The 7460-nt window shown below is 36.4% G+C and overlaps 1 non-coding gene across 1 annotated transcript; it reads right to left on the bottom strand.

The window, feature by feature from the left end:
• Nucleotides 1–1571: 1571 nt before the first annotated feature.
• On the bottom strand, nt 1572–1699 carry LOC129669618 (small nucleolar RNA SNORA40). Its single transcript, XR_008719051.1, has one exon. It is a non-coding gene; the product is annotated as a small nucleolar RNA SNORA40 (small nucleolar RNA).
• Nucleotides 1700–7460: the final 5761 nt, after the last annotated feature.

The raw sequence follows: 7460 nt of genomic DNA, 5'->3' as shown, positions 1-7460 counted from the left end.
AAGTCTTGACTTAACCCGATTAGAGAGAATAACACAGAGAAATATATAATTTTGTACGAGCACCGACCTCCTGATGCTGTGGTGGTACAGACTTTGGAATACTCATGCGGATCTCTATACAACCCCTAGCACTGCCAATGCACTCAGACTGACTTAACATATCTGTCATTCCCTTGAGTGGAAGCGTAGAATTCCTGGGAGAGCCCCAGTCATTTTTATACTTGATTTCCTGATCAACCCTTTTTCTGCTTTGTTTATACGGAAGTGATTTGAAGTGAAGGCAAGAACAAAGTAAGTATATGAAGATATCTTTATCGACATTCATACTTTGTGGACCACAAAATCCTAAGAAAATAATCAGTAAAAACCTTAAATGAAAAAAGTGAAAGTGAATGAGTTAAGGAATCCCTTGCTTTCTCTGAACAATTCAAATCCCGACTCCTTCTTGAAACTTCTTTCACTGTCCTTTTTCATTAAAGGAAAAAAAAAATTATGAAGTTTCATAAATTCTTTTGTTGGTTTCTGTGGGGTTCTTCTTAGGTCCTTACTGATTTATTTGTTTGGTTGGTTTGTTTTGTTTTTTATATGGAACCCTTCTTTTGAAGTTTGTATTCCTATGAAATCAACTCTACATTCTTGGAAGACAAACTAGTGTTTTATCCCTTTTGATTTCCTAGGATTAACAGAATGTCTGTACGTTTTCCATTTTCTCTTTAAAAACGAATAATGCTGTTCTTGGAAATTAAGAATTGTGGAAAGGAGCTGGGAAGTGGTGCTGCATGCCTTTAATCCCAGTACTCTGGGGAAAGAGGCAGGTGGATCTCTGTGAATTTGAGGCCAGAGTGAGTGTAAGGACAGCGAGGGCTATACAGAGTAACCTCATCTCGAAAAAAAAATTGTGGAAAGGCAAAGTTTATGTAGATTTTACTTCTTTTTGCTGACAAGTAAGGAAGGTTTATTTAGGTTTTGTTGCTGCTTCTAAGCTCTTTATAATTATACAGAAGATTATTCCCCAAGTAACATAAAACTGGTAAATAAATTTGATAAAATAATATCATTTCAGTTGAAATGAAAAATAAGATAGGGATTGGAGAGATGGCTCGGTGGTTAAGAGCACTGACTGCTCTTCCAGAGGTGCTAGATTTAATTCCCAACTCACAAAATATCTGTAGCTGTCAAAAAGATAGAAAAAAAAAAGAAATAAAAGCATCTTAGAAACTTTTGAGGTGTGCCTTGAGAACCACTGAGAGGGCATAGAAAGCTAATGTCAAGGCAATTAATTGTCACTCTCCCTTGAAGAGCCCAGAGTCCACACTGGAGTGTGTCTCACTAGCTACAACTCTTCTTTGAAAGCTCATACTACACGTGAGTATGTTACTCTCCCTTGGGAAGTGTGTACTCATCCTTGTCTATCTTTCTGAGCACCTCCTTTTCTTCCTAACCCTCACACAGGTGTGCATTGGAGACACCTAAGAGTCTATGTATGCTGTAAGCTTTACAACACTAGTTCTATTGTTTTCACAACCCATCTGATCACCAATTCCATCATCACTTTGAATTGTATTAAGCATAATATTCTTTTTATTTGTATCAAAACTAATACTGAATAATGAGTTCTGGGTGGCATAAGAGCATTTATTTTTTGTATATGTCTTTAAGTCTTTGTTTATCAATTCATTAAAAACCTCAAACAAGTGCTACTGTTTTTTAGTGTTTTCAATGGGAAGGAGTCATTGGAACATTCCGATTACAGTACAGTCTGGATGTATTTGAGAAATTAAGCATATGTAAATAGAAAGTTTAAGAAGATCATTTTCCATAAAGCAGCAAAATCTGTACCACAGCTTCATCATAAGGTGCCAGATACATGCTTTTGTCTCAGCGGCTCTCTTTTTGTTCACAATTTCTTCTGTCTTTTATTTTTAAAAATTATTCTAAATATTGGCAAACCCTGTAGTTAAATTTTTGTTTACCCTGTTTCTTCCTATGACTGAGTGCAGACTTTCCATCTCATTACTATGATCATTTAATAGGACTACATTGGATTACTGGGACATCCAAATTATGTAAGATACCATGGCATTTCCCCCTGGAGGAGTAAAACTCTCTTTCCTGTTCCCAGGGTTTTGGGAAACCAGGACCATAGCAGCAGATCACAGCAGGTCAACATTGCCGTAATCAAGGACATATGGAGGTGTTCTATTCAACAACAAGACCTTACCATCACTTTGAGGAAAGCAACCAATAACCTTGTCAAGAACCTGAGTTGTCTGGAGTTTTCCAACAACTTACACAGAAATTCATACAGTATAATTTCATTTATGCAAATCTTAAAATATATAAAATAGTTATTTATTTTCATTATATATGTCCTGATGCACTTGGGGAGTAATTATAAATGGCCTTGACATACTGATAAGGGATTCTCTCTTAAAACAGATAACTTGGTCATTATCATCCATTATATTTTCTATAATGCCTAGTATGTTTTGTTTTGTATTTTAATATTCCTATATCACAAATGGACATATCTGAAATATATAAACATCCATACATTATTTTATAATATATATTTTAGATAAATAAATTGAAGTAAGAACTGTCAGAATTTTGATTTGATTTTTAAAAAATTATTATTGTGTTTTTAATACCAGAAAAGTTTTCTAGAAATAAAATTGCACTTGCCATATGCCTTTAAACCACGCACTTATTTTTCTCTACTTTTAACAATTCATAATCAGAGGTGATGTCAACATGTTGACTTTAGGTTTTCACCGTCTACTTTTAATTGCTATTTGAACAGTTGTCCTCTGTGATGGGCTTTGGATGGACAGCCTCCAGCAAACTGCTTGACAGATTTCTTCCAGAACTGTTTCCTCCAACTGCTCGTCTGCAAGTGAAGAACAAGTGCAAGAAAGAAAGAAAGAAAGAAAGAAAGAAAGAAAGAAAGAAAGAAAGAAAGAAAGAAAGAAAGAAAGAAAACAGGTAGCAATTTCCTGTTTGTGGACTCTATTATTAGCTCAGTTATTAGCTCCTCATAGCCTTGTGTTTTGTGCAGCAGCTCAGGAGCAAGCAGGTTCCAGGATGTTCCCATCAGGCTCCAGCCAAGGACTGTAATAGCAATTCACCATTAACATGCAGCAATGAAGTTGTTTTTCTTATGGATTTGAGTTAAAACTGACACTCTTATTTTCCACTCTCGCTCTGTAAGTTAAGCTTTATTCTTATTTTTCTAACTGATTCAGTTTGACAAAACTACATTAGAGAGCCATTTAGCTCTCCACACCTTCTGAGCTAAAATGCCCAGTGAAACGGGCCATGCAACTCTAATTGATACTTCTGGGAGTTGAATTTTGCAGAAGCGGCTTATTCCTCCTATCTCTTCGTAACATATTTTTGATGCACTTTTCTATTTTGGAGGTAGAAGAGTAACTTACTTATTTTGGTCTTTTCCTGGCCAGCAACAACAAAAGAAATCAGTGCAATTAGCACAACTGAATGTGTAATTAGCTTTCTAAATAATATGAAAGAAGTAGCTACAGATGCATACAAAATATTGAGCTACTTTTGAAAAATGCATTTGAATACTCATGTCACGGTGTTTTTAAATGTGAAAAAATATAAAGAGCTTGACTATCTGAATGGGCTTGAGGAAGTACAACATACTCATCTAAGGGAACATTAGATGAATTCACAGTTGTTATAATATTTGCTTGGCAAGAAAACATGCTCATAATGTACTTCTTAACAAAAAAAGCAAATCTAAAGCAGCATAAAGAGACATGTTTTCATCTTTAAAAATAGTGATAACATGGATTTTGGGAAGACATGCAACAAGATTGAGGCAGCAACAATTATCCTGGGTTGTTGTTAGTAAAAAATATTTTTTCAGTTTTCTTTTTCTATTTTACTTATCCAGTCTTTCAGCTTTCAATTATTCATTATATCACTAAATCATCAGTTAAAGAAAAAATAAAATAAATCTACTAGATTTAAATCCACCTAAATAAAATACAGAGCAATATGTTTTCTAGAATAAGAGCCTGCTAGTTTACGTCGGTTTTACAGCCTGAATCAGGCGATAGCTCCCTGCAGCACTCCCTGTGACAGAGAGTGAAGCAGTTTGTGCTACAACTTCACAGCTCCCAATTTATGGTACCTGGCTGCTCTGTGCTTTCTGTTACGTCCACTGTGTTGAACTGAATCTTGTAATGTGAAACTCCCTGCTGTCCTTAAAAAGTTTGAAAAGCCCTATATCTGTTCAGTGCCTTAGTATAGAGAGTTCTCAGAAAAATTTGGTCAGGGATGGTCTCTGAAGCTTACTCTGTCTGGGAAGTCCTCACCTTACCGCCAACCCACACCCCAACCATATATCTTATGGTAGGTCTCCCTGTCACTGACCCTCTCAAGCCCCTGTCTCTCTTGCTCATTTTCTTATTCTCACTCTTTAACAAAGTTCTTCTTCAAGTTCTAAAGGGAAACCACTCCTCTTTAAAGCCCCATTGTAATTACATTTCTACATATTGTATTTTTCCTGTTTAATGTTCTTCTTCCTGCTCAAAGTTTAATCATAGTCACACATAATTTATAATTTCCTTTAGAAATGAGCTTTCTTCAATGGAGGCTGTGCCACCTTCCTTTCTGAGTCAGTTGCTATCACCTTCTTTTATTATAGTTAATGATATTAAAAAGGAAAGCAAGCTTTGAATTTTAAAGATGGAATTTCACTTCAGAACATGAAGTGTCAATTTTCTTCCGGCACTAAGTGCATGAAAAGAGAACACTTTCAATGTAAAACAGAGAGAGAGAGAGAGAGAAGTCAGTGAGATGGCTCAGTGGATAAAAGTGCCTGACATCAGGTCTGACAATCTGAGATCAACCCCAAGAACCACATAGTGGAGGAAGAGAACCAGCTCCTGAAAGTTGTTCTTTGGCCTTTGTGCATTTGTTTCCATTTATATGTATGTGTATATGTGTGTGTCACATACTCACATATATAAGTGATGTGATGTGATGAAAAGGAAAAAAGCAGAAATTTAAAAAAAAATTATAAAAATTTTTCAAAAGATTAAGCTGTAGTCTCCTCCTAACGATGAACTTGGAGCAATCAGTCGAACTCAGCAGCTGCCAAGCAATTCCAAGCAGCATTCCATCGGAGTAACTTAGCAACCATTCAGATAGGGTATAGCCAAAGGCATCCACAAATCTGGAGAGCTGTTCACGATAAAACTGGACATTTGAGACAGCCCAAGGTCAGGCCCTGGCCTCAGGTCCCATTAGAGGTTAGAGGTGCTGTGTGACACTATTCCGGGAGAAGCATGAATAAACTCCAGATAGGGAGCGGGCCGCAGACCTAAGTATGATTAGGAACAAAAGTCCACCTTAGTGAACCAAGTAAGTTTTATTGTGATCACTTACAGGAGCAGAGGCCAAAAGGCAACCCCAGGGTGAGTGACAGCTGACAAAAGGAAACCTGGAATGTACTCCACAACCCGCGGGCAGCTCAGTAGGTTATCAAGTCTCAGTCTGGGCCTCTTCTGGGAAGGCTGCCTGGTCTCTGTTTGTTTCAGGCTGCTCTGACGGTTTGATTTTCCTCTGAGTAGCTCAGCTTACCTTAGAGTGTCCAAGTTCAGGGTTATAGCATGAAGTTTGACTGAAGTTCATACAACAAAGCACTCCTGGTCGAATGCTGCCCATCATCACTGTCTCTGTTCCTCCCTCTCTCACAGCGTGGCCTGTCAGATTGTCAGCACTCTGTGAAAGCTCTTTGAGGAGACAAGCTCTTCCTCTAGCTGGCACCAGGCTTCAGTCTTTTACTTCTTCCAGGATGAAAGTCCTAGGGAATTTCCATTTTCTTGGGGTTTGCAATTTCAATGATCCAATATCCAAAGAAAGGGTACAGTATCTCTTTAAAATGTCAACACAAAAATACTCTCAATGGTATTTTGGAGGGGTGTGTGTATGTTTCACCTGCTAAGCTAGGGTCAGATGGAAGGGGAGGAGGTCCTCCCCTATCAATGGACTTGTAAAGGGGCAAGGAGGAGATGAGGGAGGGAGGGTGGGAATGGGAGGAAATGAGGGAGGGGGTTATGACTGGGATACAAAGTAAATAACCTGTGATTAACATAAAAAATAATTATATATTATTTTATATAGATAATTTTTATCTATATTTTTTATAGATAATTATATATCTATAAAAAAATCAAAGTGCTTTGTCTGTTTTTTTGTTTTGTTTTTGTTTTGTTGTTTTTTTTTTTTTGTTAATCCTTTGCAGGTTTTTTGCTTATATGACATGTTTCTGGTTTTGTGTTTTGGGGGGATATATATATATATATATATATATATATATATATATATATATATCAGTGTGTGCATCTCTATTTCTAGTTGTTCTTCCCATACTTTTTCTTTGGCTCACTGTTTTTATGTTTGTTTTGTTCTATTCAAGTTTTCTTTAATTTTTTTAAGATGGCTTTATTTTCTAATGAGAGGGAGAAACAAAGGATGTGGATTTTGGGAGGTGAGGAGGATCTGAGAGGAGTTGACAGAGAAGAAAACACAATCAAAATATATTGTATGAAAAATCTGTATTCAATTAAAAATGAATAACAAAAACATGAATATCTTTATTCCTGTCAAGACAGAAAGATCGAGAGTTCCAGTTTATTCCTGACTTTGTTGTAAGTTTGAAAACAATCTGAAGTGCAGAAGACCATGTCTGGAAATAAAAGAGAAAAAGAAAGAGAAGAAGAAAGAAAGGAAAGAAAGAAAGAAAGAAAGAAAGAAAGAAAGAAAGAAAGAAAGAAAGAAAGAAAGAAAGAAAAGTATGCACTAAAAGTCTGGGTAGTTCCGTGTGCTTCTTCAGTCGTCTTTTTAAAGCACAAAATTCATAATCAGGTTCAAAGATTAAGCAGTTTTAAAATGGGCTTGTTTACTTGCTTTCTTGTTTCTCTTATACTAAAGTATTTTGGGTTTGTGTGTTTGTTTTGAAATGAGACTTTTATGGCATGTGTTTGTTACTCTCCGACTTCCCCTTGGGTCTCAGATGTCTGTTACACCATTGAAAGAACTCATACAAGACAAGCAGAGTGTAATATAGAATATAGGTGATGCTTATTATAGAGTAATATGAAACACTATTATGAATGAGAGTGAGAAATAACAACAACAGCAACAAAAAACCCACTATGGAGGAAAATATCCTTACAGACTGAGACACCTTCGCAGAGTGAGAGTAGACAATATCAAGAGAAACCACTGTACCAACTTCATTAGATTTTCTAAATCTCCAAGCAGTCTACTTTCCGGGAGGCATCTTCCTATCTGAGTGATTGACAAGCCCATTTAGAATAACTCTTATGCGATCATGGAGGAGAAAATACAATGTCTGATGTTTTTCCAGAAAGCCTTTTGTTAGGAAGTAATCTTATTATCGCCCAGTAGTTCAGAACACAGAG

Source organism: Psammomys obesus, unplaced genomic scaffold (assembly GCF_907164565.1).
Source record: "Psammomys obesus unplaced genomic scaffold, mPsaObe1.curated_primary_1811, whole genome shotgun sequence".
NCBI classification, from domain to species: domain Eukaryota; kingdom Metazoa; phylum Chordata; class Mammalia; order Rodentia; family Muridae; genus Psammomys; species Psammomys obesus.
Note: the sequence above shows the minus strand (reverse complement) of the source record. Positions and strands in the feature narration are given on the sequence as shown.